Source organism: Salvelinus namaycush, chromosome 7, assembly GCF_016432855.1.
Source record: "Salvelinus namaycush isolate Seneca chromosome 7, SaNama_1.0, whole genome shotgun sequence".
NCBI lineage: Eukaryota > Metazoa > Chordata > Actinopteri > Salmoniformes > Salmonidae > Salvelinus > Salvelinus namaycush.
In genome coordinates, this window is record NC_052313.1 from 55,276,903 (window position 1) to 55,292,787 (window position 15,885).

A 15,885-nucleotide genomic window follows, 5' to 3' on the forward strand; every position below is an offset into this window, starting at 1 on the left:
GACATACGTAGTACAAACAAACGGCCCAATATAAAATGGCCAATATATTCCCAATATAGTGCACAAACTTTTTTCTTTCTTTTTTTTCTCTCCAATATTTATTTTTTATAACATTTTTGAAATTTTACCCCTTTTTCTCCCCGATTTCGTTGTATTCAATTGGTAGTTACAGTCTTGTCTCATCGCTGCAACTCCCGTACAGACTCAGGAGAGGTGAAGGCCGAGAGTCCTCTGAAACACAACCCAGCCAAGCTGCACTGCCTCTTGACTGGCGACTGTGTCACCGTGCACTGCTCCCGGCCCGCCACAGGAGTTGCTAGTGCGCGATGGGACAAGGACATCCCTGCCGGCCAAACCCTCCCAGACGACGCTGGGCCAATTGTGCGCCGCCCCATGAGTCTCCCAGTCGCGGCCGACTGCGATAGAGCCTGGACTCGAACCCAGAATCTCTAGTGGCACAGCTAGCACTGCCTTAGACCACTGCTCCACTAGGGAGGCCCATAGTGCACCACCTTTCACCAGGCCCATAGGGCACCACCCTTCACCAGGCCCATAGGGCACTACCTTTCACCAGGCCCATAGTACACTCCCTTTCACCAGGCCCATAGGGCACTACCTTTCACCAGGCCCATAGGGCACTACCTTTCACCAGGCCCATAGGGCACTACCTTTCACCAGGCCCATAGGGCACTACCTTTCACCAGGCCCATAGTGCACTACCTTTCACCAGGCCCATAGTACACTACCTTTCACCAGGCCCATAGGGCACTACCTTTCACCAGGCCCATAGGGCACTACCTTTCACCAGGCCCATAGGGCACTACCTTTCACCAGGCCCATAGGGCACTACCTTTCACCAGGCCCATAGGGCACTACCTTTCACCAGGCCTATAGGGCTCTGATCAAAGGTAGTGCACTATGTAGTCGAAGTACTATAGTTCAACCTATGGGCCTTTGGCCAAAAGTAGTGCACTATGTAGGGAATAGGGTTCCATTTGGGACGCAGCCCCATACGGCTCGTTCTCCTGGCTACTGTAGTCATGGTGTTTAATGGAATGGGACTAGTAAAGGTGCTCCATTATCTGTCAATACACATGAACGTACAGTAAACTCACTCACTCACTCACTCACTCACTCACTCACTCACTCACTCACTCACTCACTCACTCACTCACTCACTCACTCACTCACTCACTCACTCACTCACTCACTCACTCACTCACTCACTCACTCACTCACTCCAATTATTCAAACCTGGAATCCTAAACAAACTTTGTTGAACTGTGGTCTTAGTATTTACATTCCACAGTGGTAAACTGGAAAACATTGACCAGGCCTTGTGTTCTCTCGTTGCCTGAGGAACCTGCTTCAGAGTGATGTGTTCCCTAGAGGCTGTCCCTGGTCTGTTACAGTACTGAACCTGGTTTAGAGTTGAGTCTTCCCTGGTCTGTTACAGTACTGAACCTGGTTTAGAGTTGAGTCTTCCCTGGTCTGTTACTGTACTGAACCTGGTTTAGAGTTGAGTCTTCCCTGGTCTGTTACAGTACTGAACCTGGTTTAGAGTTGAGTCTTCCCTGGTCTGTTACTGTACTGAACCTGGTTTAGAGTTGAGTCTTCCCTGGTCTGTTACAGTACTGAACCTGGTTTAGAGTTGAGTCTTCCCTGGTCTGTTACAGTACTGAACCTGGTTTAGAGTTGAGTCTTCCCTGGTCTGTTACTGTACTGAACCTGGTTTAGAGTTGAGTCTTCCCTGGTCTGTTACAGTACTGAACCTGGTTTAGAGTTGAGTCTTCCCTGGTCTGTTACAGTACTGAACCTGGTTTAGAGTTGAGTCTTCCCTGGTCTGTTACTGTACTGAACCTGGTTTAGAGTTGAGTCTTCCCTGGTCTGTTACAGTACTGAACCTGGTTTAGAGTTGAGTCTTCCCTGGTCTGTTACAGTACTGAACCTGGTTTAGAGTTGAGTCTTCCCTGGTCTGTTACATTACTGAACCTGGTTTAGAGTTGAGTCTTCCCTGGTCTGTTACAGTACTGAACCTGGTTTAGAGTTGAGTCTTCCCTGGTCTGTTACAGTACTGAACCTGGTTTAGAGTTGAGTCTTCCCTGGTCTGTTACAGTACTGAACCTGGTTTAGAGTTGAGTCTTCCCTGGTCTGTTACAGTACTGAACCTGGTTTAGAGTTGAGTCTTCCCTGGTCTGTTACAGTACTGAACCTGGTTTAGAGTTGAGTCTTCCCTGGTCTGTTACATTACTGAACCTGGTTTAGAGTTGAGTCTTCCCTGGTCTGTTACAGTACTGAACCTGGTTTAGAGTTGAGTCTTCCCTGGTCTGTTACAGTACTGAACCTGGTTTAGAGTTGAGTCTTCCCTGGTCTGTTACAGTACTGAACCTGGTTTAGAGTTGAGTCTTCCCTGGTCTGTTACAGTACTGAACCTGGTTTAGAGTTGAGTCTTCCCTGGTCTGTTACTGTACTGAACCTGGTTTAGAGTTGAGTCTTCCCTGGTCTGTTACAGTACTGAACCTGGTTTAGAGTTGAGTCTTCCCCGGTCTGTTACAGTACTGAACCTGGTTTAGAGTTGAGTCTTCCCCGGTCTGTTACAGTACTGAACCTGGTTTAGAGTTGAGTCTTCCCTGGTCTGTTACAGTACTGAACCTGGTTTAGAGTTGAGTCTTCCCTGGTCTGTTACAGTACTGAACCTGGTTTAGAGTTGAGTCTTCCCTGGTCTGTTACAGTACTGAACCTGGTTTAGAGTTGAGTCTTCCCTGGTCTGTTACAGTACTGAACCTGGTTTAGAGTTGAGTCTTCCCTGGTCTGTTACTGTACTCCCATTCCTCAGACCAGGAGGTAAGCAGCCAACCTGGTCTGAACATTGTGGCTGGACAGCTGGAGGATAACTGCATGTTTCAGAGATCTCCTGTAAATGGCAAGATGTTTGCCTCCAGAGCTATAACACAGAGTTTTAAAATGTCTTAGTGTAATCTCTGGTTATGAGAGCGAGCCTCTCGTCCTGCAATAGACAGGTCTGCAGAGAAGAGAGGAAGCTTCCTTCACTTCCTGTGTAACCAACCCACGTGACCAACTCAGCTCAAGCACATGGCGGCGAGGGTGTTTGTGGGCGATATTCGTCTTCACTTCAGGTTCCTGATCGTCTGAACAGGGAGGCAGTAACATTAATACTCACAAGGCATACTTGTACACTGAGCATACAAAACGTTAAGAACGTGACAGATTGACCAAGTGAATCCAAGCTATGATCCCTTATTGATGTCACTTGTTAAATCCACTTCAATCAGTGTAGATGAAGGGGAGGAGACGGGTTAAACAAGGAGTTTAAAGCCCTGAGACAATTGAGACATGGACTGTGTATGTGTGCCATTCAGAGGGGGAATGGGCAAGGCAAAATATTAGTGTCTTTGAACAGGGTATGCTAGTAGGTGCCAGGCACACCAGTTTGTGTCAAGAACTGCAACGCTGCTGGGGTTTTCACACTCAACAGTTTCCCGTGTGTATCAAGAATGGTCCACCACCCAAAGGACATCCAGCCAACTTGACACAACTGTGGGAAGCATTGGAGTCAACATGGGTCAGCATCTCTGTGGAACGCTTTCCACACCTTGTAGAGTCCATGCCCCGATGAATTGAGGCTGTTCTGAGGGCAAAAGTGGGGGTGCAACTCAGTATTGGTAAGGTGTTCATAATGTTTGGTATAGTCAGTATTAGTAAGGTGTTCATAATGTTTGGTATACTCAGTATTAGTAAGGTGTTCATAATGTTTGGTATACTCAGTATTAGTAAGGTGTTCATAATGTTTGGTATACTCAGTATTAGTAAGGTGTTCATAATGTTTTCTATAGTCATTGCAGCATGCTTGTATAGTACAGACTTTTGCTCATTGTTGGATGGAGAAGTAGATGAATAGAGTACAGTATCTGGAGATGAAGAGAGTACAGTATCTGGAGATGAAGAGAGTACAGTATCTGGAGATGAAGAGAGTACAGTATCTGGAGATGAAGAGAGTACAGTATCTGGAGATGAAGAGAGTACAGTATCTGGAGATGAAGAGAGTACAGTATCTGGAGATGAAGAGAGTCCCGTATCTGGAGATGAAGAGAGTACCGTATCTGGAGATGAAGAGAGTACAGTATCTGGAGATGAAGAGGTTACAGTATCTGGAGATGAAGAGAGTACAGTATCTGGAGATGAAGAGAGTCCCGTATCTGGAGGTGAAGAGAGTACCGTATCTGGAGGTGAAGAGAGTACCGTATCTGGAGGTGAAGAGAGTACCGTATCTGGAGATGAAGAGAGTACCGTATCTGGAGATGAAGAGAGTACCGTATCTGGAGATGAAGAGGGTACAGTATCTGGAGATGAAGAGAGTACAGTATCTGGAGATGAAGAGAGTACAGTATCTGTGTGTCTAGGAGTTGTTTGGACTGTGACTGTATCTGCAAACTGTATCAAATTGTCATCTGAGTCAAAGCATTAGCCTACACAATGCAAAGGGGGGGGGTCATATGTGTGTGTGACAGAGCGAGCGTGAGCGTGTGTGTGTGACAGAGCGAGCGTGAGCGTTTGTGTGTGACAGAGCGAGCGTGAGCGTGTGTGTAAGGCTGCTGACTGAGTTGAAAGAGAGGAAGTATGACTGAAAGCTGAACACAGGAAGTGGCTCTGACTCTGAGTAAAGCTATTTTAGCAGGAGAGGAGAGCTCTCTCTCTCTCTCTTGACAGCAGCTCTCTGAGGAGAGGAGGGTGTTCAATCTGCATCAGAGGACAGACTTCAGTGGGAGAGAGGAAGAAGAAGCCCTGTGATGCTCACATGACAGTGTGACTGAGAGCCCTAGATGAGAGGTGAGGTTTTGACTTTCACAGTAGAGGACAAACTGAAGAGGGGGGGAGGAGAGCGAGAGAAACTGCTGCTCAGCTCAGACTGTGTGACTGTGAGAGAGAGCCTAGATGAGAGGTTCTGCAGCTTTCACACTGCTGCCCCTCTCTCTCTCTCCACACGGTCAGTTCATGACACAGCAAGTTGAGGAAGTGAAATGCAGTAACATGGGGTTGGACTAAATGTGGAACTGTGACTTCTCTAATGTGTAAAGAGTGCTAGGAAGGGAACCAAATTAAGGAAGCTACCACCTATCGCTGTAACTGTGTGAGTACCATTTCTTTGCCTGTTCTTTGGAAGAATGATTTCGAGAGCTACCTAAGAGTGAATTTGTTGTCACCTTTTTGGGCACAACTTCCGTGAGTAGATGAAATAATTGTTTAATATATTGTTGTAATCCATTTGATACATTCATACAATATATGATATGTTTCCATCGTCCGAGCTCAGCTCCTGTTCTTTCTCTTCTGACAGTTGAGATTTCTCCTCAGATTTCTCCTCAGATTTCTCCTCAGATTTCTCCTCAGATTTCTCCTCGGTGTTGGTGTTCTGTTTGACAGCTGTTTAATGGAGGAAAAGGGAACCATTGTAGTGTGAATTTGACTTGCGACTTTGTTTCCTGTCTTCCTGGGGAACATTAGTGGCTGCACTTTGCCAGAAATACTGTTGATGTTGGCAGAACTGTCTTTAAAGGGATAGTTTGGGCTTTTGGCAACGAGGTCCTTTATCTACTTCCCCAGAGTCAGTTAATATATGTAGTTCTGTCCTTGAGCTGTTCTTGTCTAATGATGTTCTGTATTATGTCATTCTGTATTATGTTTCATGTTTTGTGTGGAGCCCAGGAAGAGTAGCTGCTGCTTTTGCAACAGCTAATGGGGATCCTAATAAAATACCAAGATGAACTTGTGGAGACCATTTTTATGTCTCTGCGTTCATTTGGAAGGAAGCTGCTAACTTGCAATTGCTTCTGATTTTATCAGGATCCCCATTAGCCGACGCCAATGGTGACAGCTAGTCTTCCTGGGGTCTGACACATAAAGACATTACAGACAAAAATACTTTACAATTTAAAACATGAACATAGTTTTCTAAATGGAAAAATTCACTACGACTAAAGACAAATGTACACACACTTTTTAAAAACAATACAACTAAAGAATGTGTGTGTGTGTGTGTGTGTGTGTGTGTGTGCGCACATGCGCATTTGCAGATCTATCAGTTACACGTCAGTACATGCACACACATTTGGTCACATGGGGTAGAGGTGTTGCTTTATTAGTTTTGTGAAAGCAGGTTTGCTGTTAACTTGCTCTGTGAGATGGAAGGGGGTTCCATGCACTCATGTCTATGTATAATACTGTATGTTTTCTTGAATTTGTTCTGGACCTGGGAACTGAAGTGCGATGACTGGAAGTCAATGGTTACAGCTATCATGCTCACGAAACTACCTTTACTTCCTTCATACTCAATGTAGAAACTAGCTTTACTTCCTTCATACTCGATGTAGAAACTAGCTTTACTTCCTTCATACTCGATGTAGAAACTAGCTTTACTTCCTTCATACTCGATGTAGAAACTACCTTTACTTCCTTCATACTCGATGTAGAAACTAGCTTTACTTCCTTCATACTCGACGTAGAAACTACCTTTACTTCCTTCATACTCGACGTAGAAACTACCTTTACTTCCTTCATACTCGATGTAGAAACTACCTTTACTTCCTTCATACTCGATGTAGAAACTACCTTTACTTCCTTCATACTCGATGTAGAAACTACCTTTACTTCCTTCATACTCGACGTAGAAACTACCTTTACTTCCTTCATACTCGATGTAGAAACTACCTTTACTTCCTTCATACTCGATGTAGAAACTACCTTTACTTCCTTCATACTCGATGTAGAAACTACCTTTACTTCCTTCATACTCGACGTAGAAACTACCTTTACTTCCTTCATACTCGACGTAGAAACTACCTTTACTTCCTTCATACTCGATGTAGAAACTACCTTTACTTCCTTCATACTCGACGTAGAAACTACCTTTACTTCCTTCATACTCGATGTAGAAACTACCTTTACTTCCTTCATACTCGACGTAGAAACTAGCTTTACTTCCTTCATACTCGACGTAGAAACTAGCTTTACTTCCTTCATACTCGACGTAGAAACTAGCTTTACTTCCTTCATACTCGACGTAGAAACTAGCTTTACTTCCTTCATACTCGACGTAGAAACTACCTTTACTTCCTTCATACTCGACGTAGTAACTACCTTTACTTCCTTCATACTCGATGTAGAAACTAGCTTTACTTCCTTCATACTCGACGTAGTAACTAGCTTTACTTCCTTCATACTCGACGTAGTAACTAGCTTTACTTCCTTCATACTCGACGTAGAAACTAGCTTTACTTCCTTCATACTCGACGTAGAAACTAGCTTTACTTCCTTCATACTCGACGTAGAAACTAGCTTTACTTCCTTCATACTCGACGTAGAAACTAGCTTTACTTCCTTCATACTCGATGTAGAAACTAGCTTTACTTCCTTCATACTCGACGTAGAAACTACCTTTACTTCCTTCATACTTGATGCAGAAACATAAAACTGGTATCCACGAGTTCATCTGACTCTGGGGAAGAAATCCCAAACTATCCCTGTTTTCAATCGTTAGACCAGTGGTCACCAACCGGTCGATCGCGATCTCCAAGGCATTCCTAGTTGATCACCAAACATTTCTGTAAAAAAATCAACAATAAAGCCTTGCGTTCCTATTTTATTTGTTTTGCGCTGTTGTCGTCAGGTGCACTTGATTCATCAGCCCTAGCACCAGGATGATGAATCAAGTGCACCTTGATTGCCTCCCCATTTTGAACCATTTCATGTGTCTGAAGGTAGAACTCTGCCTACCCGGCAGGCCCAGAGAGAAAATCAAGTGAACCTATAGGCCTACCGCTGGCCAATCAGATAGCTCAGACCACCGTGTCTGTACAGTTTCCTCGAGCCATAGACTGTAAAAAGAAGCCTCGAATGCACAGCAAAGTTGATCATGTGAGATTTCAAAACTTTTAAAAACCATAACTAGACTCAACGAATACAGCAAAGAGATGCAATTTTTATGAATAAATTAATGTTTAAGTTGTTATTCAGCACTGTCAACACTTTGTTCAACACTTTTATAAGCCATAAAATGTGTCTTCTCCCTACTTCCACTCAAGCTACAACCAGCACTGAAGCTGCAATGAATGAGTATAGCAAAGTGTTTCCATAAGCTTGTGTTATTATTAGTGGCTTGTCTATCTTTTCATATCGAGGGATATTTTACTTTCTCTGGTCGTTGGAGTAACAACAGGAACTGGTGCAGGAGGCAGAAATAATGAGACTCAGAGCTGCAATATGTCACTTTTTAAGTGACCTGACCAAATTCACATAGAATGTGTTTATATAGATCTGTCATTCTCATTGAAAGCAAGTCTAAGAAGCGGTAGATCTGTTCTATGTGCTCTATTTCTATGCTTCCCGTTCTTAAGTTTCGTTTTCTGCGTCTTTTACTTTCGGTTTTGTACACCAGCATCAAACAGCTGAAAATACAATATTTTTGTTTATGGAAAATATATTTCACAGCGGTTTAGACGAGACAATGATTCTCTACACTATACTTGCTTGTTTTGTCACAAACTGAAAGAACTATTAGAATTTTAACAACCAGGAAATGGCGGCGTGATTTCTGCATAGTGCATCTTTAAGTTTCGTCATCAGCAGGAAGACTGCCTTTTCTCAGAGGAGAGAGGGTGAGTCAGGTGAGAGGCAGCCTTACTGCATCTCCCTCAGACTGACCATCAGATGCAGCCCATCAGATGCAGGCCATCAGTCCAGTACAAAAGAAAGGAAGTAAATGATTACGCTCACTCAGCTGTGCCTCACAAGTAATACAACCAATGATCTATTACCAGTGTGGTCATACACAGTACCTCAAATGTTGAAATAGAATTCCTAACTGGAAGAACAACATTGGTAGGGCAAATCAAGCATAGCCAATATGCAGTGATAATGTATTGGGCCTATAGCCTACTGAACAAACCTCATTGCTACAGAACTGTTTTTAACTGGTTCATGTTGCATAGGCTTACGTTTTTGAAGTTATGTTTAAGAAAAAATCAGAACGGAAGATCTCTGAGCGGTAGGTCTCTGAGCGGTAGATCTCTGAGCGGTAGATCTCTGAGCGGTAGATCTCTGAGCGGTAGAGCTCTGAGCGGTAGGTCTCTGAGCGGTAGGTCTCTGAGCGGTAGGTCTCTGAGCGGTAGATCTCTGAGCGGAAGATCTCTGAGCGGTAGAGCTCTGAGCGGTAGAGCTCTGAGCGGTAGAGCTCTGAGCGGTAGGTCTCTGAGCGGTAGGTCTCTGAGCGGTAGGTCTCTGAGCGGTAGGTCTCTGAGCGGTAGGTCTCTGAGCGGAAGATCTCTGAGCGGTAGATCTCTGAGCGGTAGGTCTCTGAGCGGTAGGTCTTTGAGCGGTAGGTCTCTGAGCGGTAGGTCTCTGAGCGGTAGGTCTCTGAGCGGTAGGTCTCTGAGCGGTAGATCTCTGAGCGGTAGATCTCTGAGCGGTAGAGATCTGAGCGGTAGAGATCTGAGCGGTAGAGATCTGAGCGGTAGAGCTCTGAGCGGAAGAGCTCTGAGCGGAAGAGCTCTGAGCGGTAGAGCTCTGAGCGGAAGAGCTCTGAGCGGTAGAGCTCTGAGCGGAAGAGCTCTGAGCCGTAGAGCTCTGAGCGGTAGAGCTCTGAGCGGTAGAGCGGTAGGTCTCTGAGCGGTAGATCTCTGAGCGGAGATGACCTCTAACCTTAGACTAATTACCTCAGTGTGGAAGTTGTGGGAAGTGGACTTCCTCTTCCCTTATTCTAGGAACGTCTGGTAATGTACTAGAGGGGTTTATTTAAAGTCTCCCCTGTGTGGGTTAGTATTGCCACATAACTCTACTCTAGCTAACGTCCCATACAGGATGTTAGCTTAGCTACTCAGCACGGTTTCTCTCTATACACACACACACACACACACACACACACACACACACACACACACACACACACACACACACACACACACACACACACACACACACACACACACACACACACACACACACACACACACACACACACACACTGCTGTATTATACTGTCCAGTTCTGTGAGGGAAGCATCCAGCCTTCTACCTAATCCCACCCACATCCCTTTTAGGTACAACAGGGCCCGTGGGGAGGGGGGATGTTTTTGGCAATGCCACCGGATGTCCTCTACTCTGCACTGCCACTATGGTCTATCTCTCTGGTATTGCTATTCCTTTAACAACTGTTGTCATAAAAGTTTTGAGAATACTTATGTTGTCTCCGGTCAGTTTATTTACCTCTATAACTGCTAGTGGTGGTGTTGTCTCCGGTCAGTTTATTCACCTCTATAACTGCTAGTGGTGGTGTTGTCTCCGGTCAGTTTATTCACCTCTATAACTGCTAGTGGTGGTGTTGTCTCCAGTCAGTTTATTCACCTCTATAACTGCTAGTGGTGGTGTTGTCTCCAGTCAGTTTATTCACCTCTATAACTGCTAGTGGTGGTGTTGTCTCCAGTCAGTTTATTCGCCTCTATAACTGCTAGTGGTGGTGTTGTCTCCAGTCAGTTTATTCGCCTCTATAACTGCTAGTGGTGGTGTTGTCTCCAGTCAGTTTATTCGCCTCTATAACTGCTAGTGGTGGTGTTGTCTCCAGTCAGTTTATTCGCCTCTATAACTGCTAGTGGTGGTGTTGTCTCCAGTCAGTTTATTCGCCTCTATAACTGCTAGTGGTGGTGTTGTCTCCAGTCAGTTTATTCGCCTCTATAACTGCTAGTGGTGGTGTTGTCTCCAGTCAGTTTATTCGCCTCTATAACTGCTAGTGGTGGTGTTGTCTCCAGTCAGTTTATTCGCCTCTATAACTGCTAGTGGTGGTGTTGTCTCCAGTCAGTTTATTCGCCTCTATAACTGCTAGTGGTGGTGTTGTCTCCAGTCAGTTTATTCGCCTCTATAACTGCTAGTGGTGGTGTTGTCTCCAGTCAGTTTATTCGCCTCTATAACTGCTAGTGGTGGTGTTGTCTCCAGTCAGTTTATTCGCCTCTATAACTGCTAGTGGTGGTGTTGTCTCCAGTCAGTTTATTCACCTCTATAACTGCTAGTGGTGGTGTTGTCTCCAGTCAGTTTATTCGCCTCTATAACTGCTAGTGGTGGTGTTGTCTCCAGTCAGTTTATTCGCCTCTATAACTGCTAGTGGTGGTGTTGTCTCCAGTCAGTTTATTCGCCTCTATAACTGCTAGTGGTGGTGTTGTCTCCAGTCAGTTTATTCGCCTCTATAACTGCTAGTGGTGGTGTTGTCTCCAGTCAGTTTATTCGCCTCTATAACTGCTAGTGGTGGTGTTGTCTCCAGTCAGTTTATTCGCCTCTATAACTGCTAGTGGTGGTGTTGTCTCCAGTCAGTTTATTCGCCTCTATAACTGCTAGTGGTGGTGTTGTCTCCAGTCAGTTTATTCGCCTCTATAACTGCTAGTGGTGGTGTTGTCTCCAGTCAGTTTATTCGCCTCTATAACTGCTAGTGGTGGTGTTGTCTCCAGTCAGTTTATTCGCCTCTATAACTGCTAGTGGTGGTGTTGTCTCCAGTCAGTTTATTCGCCTCTATAACTGCTAGTGGTGGTGTTGTCTCCAGTCAGTTTATTCGCCTCTATAACTGCTAGTGGTGGTGTTGTCTCCAGTCAGTTTATTCGCCTCTATAACTGCTAGTGGTGGTGTTGTCTCCAGTCAGTTTATTCGCCTCTATAACTGCTAGTGGTGGTGTTGTCTCCAGTCAGTTTATTCGCCTCTATAACTGCTAGTGGTGGTGTTGTCTCCAGTCAGTTTATTCGCCTCTATAACTGCTAGTGGTGGTGTTGTCTCCAGTCAGTTTATTCGCCTCTATAACTGCTAGTGGTGGTGTTGTCTCCAGTCAGTTTATTCGCCTCTATAACTGCTAGTGGTGGTGTTGTCTCCAGTCAGTTTATTCGCCTCTATAACTGCTAGTGGTGGTGTTGTCTCCAGTCAGTTTATTCGCCTCTATAACTGCTAGTGGTGGTGTTGTCTCCAGTCAGTTTATTCGCCTCTATAACTGCTAGTGGTGGTGTTGTCTCCAGTCAGTTTATTCACCTCTATAACTGCTAGTGGTGGTGTTGTCTCCAGTCAGTTTATTCACCTCTATAACTGCTAGTGGTGGTGTTGTCTCCAGTCAGTTTATTCACCTCTATAACTGCTAGTGGTGGTGTTGTCTCCAGTCAGTTTATTCACCTCTATAACTGCTAGTGGTGGTGTTGTCTCCAGTCAGTTTATTCACCTCTATAACTGCTAGTGGTGGTGTTGTCTCCAGTCAGTTTATTCACCTCTATAACTGCTAGCGGTGGTGTGTGTGTTTTTACTAGGTGTCTCTGCTGCTAACCCTGATGAGGTACCTCGGTGCGGGGGTTGTCGGGAGGATCAAAGAGCAGCAGCCATTTTAACAGCGTCTAAACTGAAGCATGTGTGTTTGTATATGCGAGCCGCATGTGTGTCCTACTTGTGCTACTTCAAAGTGTCCACAGTCCCACAGGAGGAGTCATGTGTCGCTAGCGGCAGCCTAACCCCAACCCAACCCTGACCAGGCTCCAGTCTAACCCCAACCCAACCCTGACCAGGCTCCAGTCTAACCCCAACCCAACCCTGACCAGGCTCCAGTCTAACCCCAACCCTGACCAGGCTCCAGTCCAACCCCAACCCTGACCAGGCTCCAGTCTAACCCCAACCCCAACCCTGACCAGGCTCCAGTCTAACCCCAACCCCAACCCTGACCAGGCTCCAGTCTAACCCCAACCCAACCCTGACCAGGCTCCAGTCTAACCCCAACCCTGACCAGGCTCCAGTCTAACCCCAACCCTGACCAGGCTCCAGTCCAACCCCAACCCTGACCAGGCTCCAGTCTAACCCCAACCCAACCCTGACCAGGCTCCAGTCCAACCCCAACCCAACCCTGACCAGGCTCCAGTCCAACCCCAACCCAACCCTGACCAGGCTCCAGTCTAACCCCAACCCAACCCTGACCAGGCTCCAGTCCAACCCAACCCTGACCAGGCTCCAGTCCAACCCCAACCCAACCCTGACCAGGCTCCAGTCCAACCCCAACCACATCACTGACCAGGCTCCAGTCCAACCCCAACCACATCACTGACCAGGCTCCAGTCCAACCCCAACCCAACCCTGACCAGGCTCCAGTCCAACCCCAACCCAACCCTGACCAGGCTCCAGTCCAACCCCAACCCAACCCTGACCAGGCTCCAGTCCAACCCCAACCACATCACTGACCAGGCTCCAGTCCAACCCTGACCAGGCTCCAGTCCAACCCTGACCAGGCTCCAGTCCAACCCTGACCAGGCTCCGGCCCAACCCCAACACTGACCAGACTCCAGTCCAACAACACCAACCCTGACCAGGCTCTGGCCCAACCTAAACCCTGGACGCAATGTTTACTCTCTAGACAGTGTATGTCTCTCTGGGTCAACCCCTTCAGCAGGAGAAACCTTAGCCTGGAATCCCCTCTGAAGATGTCTCAGCAGGAGAAACCATAGCCTGGAATCCCCTCTGAAGATGTCTCAGCAGGAGAAACCTTAGCCTGGAATCCCCTCTGAAGATGTCTCAGCAGGAGAAACCTTAGCCTGGAATCCCCTCTGAAGATGTCTCAGCAGGAGAAACCTTAGCCTGGAATCCCCTCTGAAGATGTCTCAGCAGGAGAAACCTTAGCCTGGAATCCCCTCTGAAGATGTCTCAGTAGGAGAAACCATAGCCTGGAATCCCCTCTGAAGATGTCTCAGCAGGAGAAACCATAGCCTGGAATCCCCTCTGAAGATGTCTCAGTAGGAGAAACCTGGAATATCATTCTGACTATAGTAGTTTCAAATCAAATCAACGTTTATTTGTCACGTGCGCCGAATACAACAGGTGTAGACCTTACAGTGAAATGCTTACTTACAGGCTCTAACCAATAGTGCAAAAAAGGTATTAGGTGAACAATAGGTAAGTAAAGAAATAAAACAACAGTGAAAAGACAGGCTATATACAGTAGTGATGCTATAAAAGTAGCGAGGCTACATACAGACACCGGTTAGTCAGGCTGATTGAGGTAGTATGTACATGTAGATATGGTTAAAGTGACTATACATATATGATGAACAGAGAGTAGCAGTAGCGTAAAGAGGGGGTGGCGGGACACAATGCAGATAGCCCGGTTTTCCAGGCTAGCAGAAAGCAGGGCTGCAGGGTAGAGTCCACCAGAATGAAAACAGAGTAGTCCGGTCCAGTAGTTGTTCACACAACCCTGTTGTTGTTTACATAGTCATTCTAGTTCCAGAGAAACAACATGAAAACAAACATGGGGTTGTGACTGTGAGAAGGGCTGAGTAGCCAACAGGAGCCATGTGGTTCATGGGGTTGTGACTGTGAGAAGGGCTGAGTAGCCAACAGGAGCCATGTGGTTCATGGGGTTGTGACTGTGAGAAGGGCTGAGTAGCCAACAGGAGCCATGTGGTTCATGGGGTTGTGACTGTGAGAAGGGCTGAGTAGCCAACAGGAGCCATGTGGTTCATGGGGTTGTGACTGTGAGAAGGGCTGAGTAGCCAACAGTAGCCATGTGGTTCTCTCTACAGCTGAATCATCTGCCTTTCCTTTTGCCTGGAGCAGATTCTCTGGGGGGTTTTCTCTCTCGCTCACTTCTCTTGGTCTCTCTCTCTCTCTCTCTCTCTGTGTGTGGTGTGTGTGTGTGTGAGATCTCTACTTCATTCCTGTAAATGCCTGGAGATGCCCTTTTAAGAGCAGGCCAGGCCCACTAGGGATGACGTGGTGTGTCATCAGGCCACGTATCTTCTTCCAGTCTCATGGCTCTCTGCTTGTGGCACTGATATCAATGTCTCCATTGTGGGAAGCTATTTTTCTAATATTAGCCGGAGGGGTGCATGTCAGTGGTGCTCATCGCTAAACAATGAGGAGTAGTGTAGACTCTGAGGGGGGGGGGGGGGGGGGAGGGGTTGCACATCTCAATGAGGAGTAGTGTAGACTCTGGTGGGGGGGGGGGGGGGGGGGGGGGGTTGCACATCTCTGAAGGTTATGTCATTTTAATATGCTTCCTTAATGCCTTTGCAGACTGTACTATTTTGCCCTCCTTGACAAAATGTGAACGTCGTAGGATAACGATTAAACATAAACGATTGTCAGACGTCTTGGCTCGTTCAGTGTGACAGGGTTGAGGTCTACTGGTTCAGTACCACTACGTCTTGGCTCGTTCAGTGTGACAGGGTCAAGGTCTGCTGATTCAGTACCACTACGTCTTGGCTCGTTCAGTGTGACAGGGTCGAGGTCTGCTGGTTCAGTACCACTACGTCTTGGCTCGTTCAGTGTGACAGGGCCGAGGTCTGCTGGTTCAGTACCACTACGTCTTGGCTGGTTCAGTGTGACAGGGTTGAGGTCTGCTGGTTCAGTACCACTACGTCTTGGCTCGTTCAGTGTGACAGGGTCGAGGTCTGTTGATTCAGTACCACTACGTCTTGGCTCGTTCAGTGTGACAGGGTCGAGGTCTGCTGGTTCAGTACCACTACGTCTTGGCTCGTTCAGTGTGACAGGGCCGAGGTCTGCTGGTTCAGTACCACTACGTCTTGGCTGGTTCAGTGTGACAGGGTCGAGGCCTGCTGGTTCAGTACCACTACGTCTTGGCTCGTTCAGTGTGACAGGGTCGAGGTCTGCTGGTTCAGTACCACTACGTCTTGGCTGGTTCAGTGTGACAGGGCCGAGGTCTGCTGGTTCAGTACCACTACGTCTTGGCTGGTTCAGTGTGACAGGGTCGAGGTCTGCTGGTTCAGTACCACTACGTCTTGGCTCGTTCAGTGTGACAGGGTTGAGGTCTGCTGATTCAGTACCACTACGTCTTGGCTCGTTCAGTGTGACA

General features: G+C 46.7%; 1 protein-coding gene across 5 annotated transcripts in view; it reads left to right on the plus strand.

Annotated features, from left to right (window-relative positions):
• LOC120051475 (WAS/WASL-interacting protein family member 1-like) overlaps positions 1–15,885 on the plus strand; it is a 32,476-nt gene that overhangs the window by 966 nt on the left and 15,625 nt on the right. Inside the window, exon 1 of one of the 5 annotated variants that reach the window (XM_038998356.1) lies at positions 4,712–4,848. The exons of 2 other annotated variants lie outside the window; for them this stretch is intronic. The gene's annotated coding sequence lies outside the window, so the exon portion shown is untranslated. 2 more of the 5 variants (XM_038998358.1, XM_038998357.1) reach the window with 2 other exon arrangements.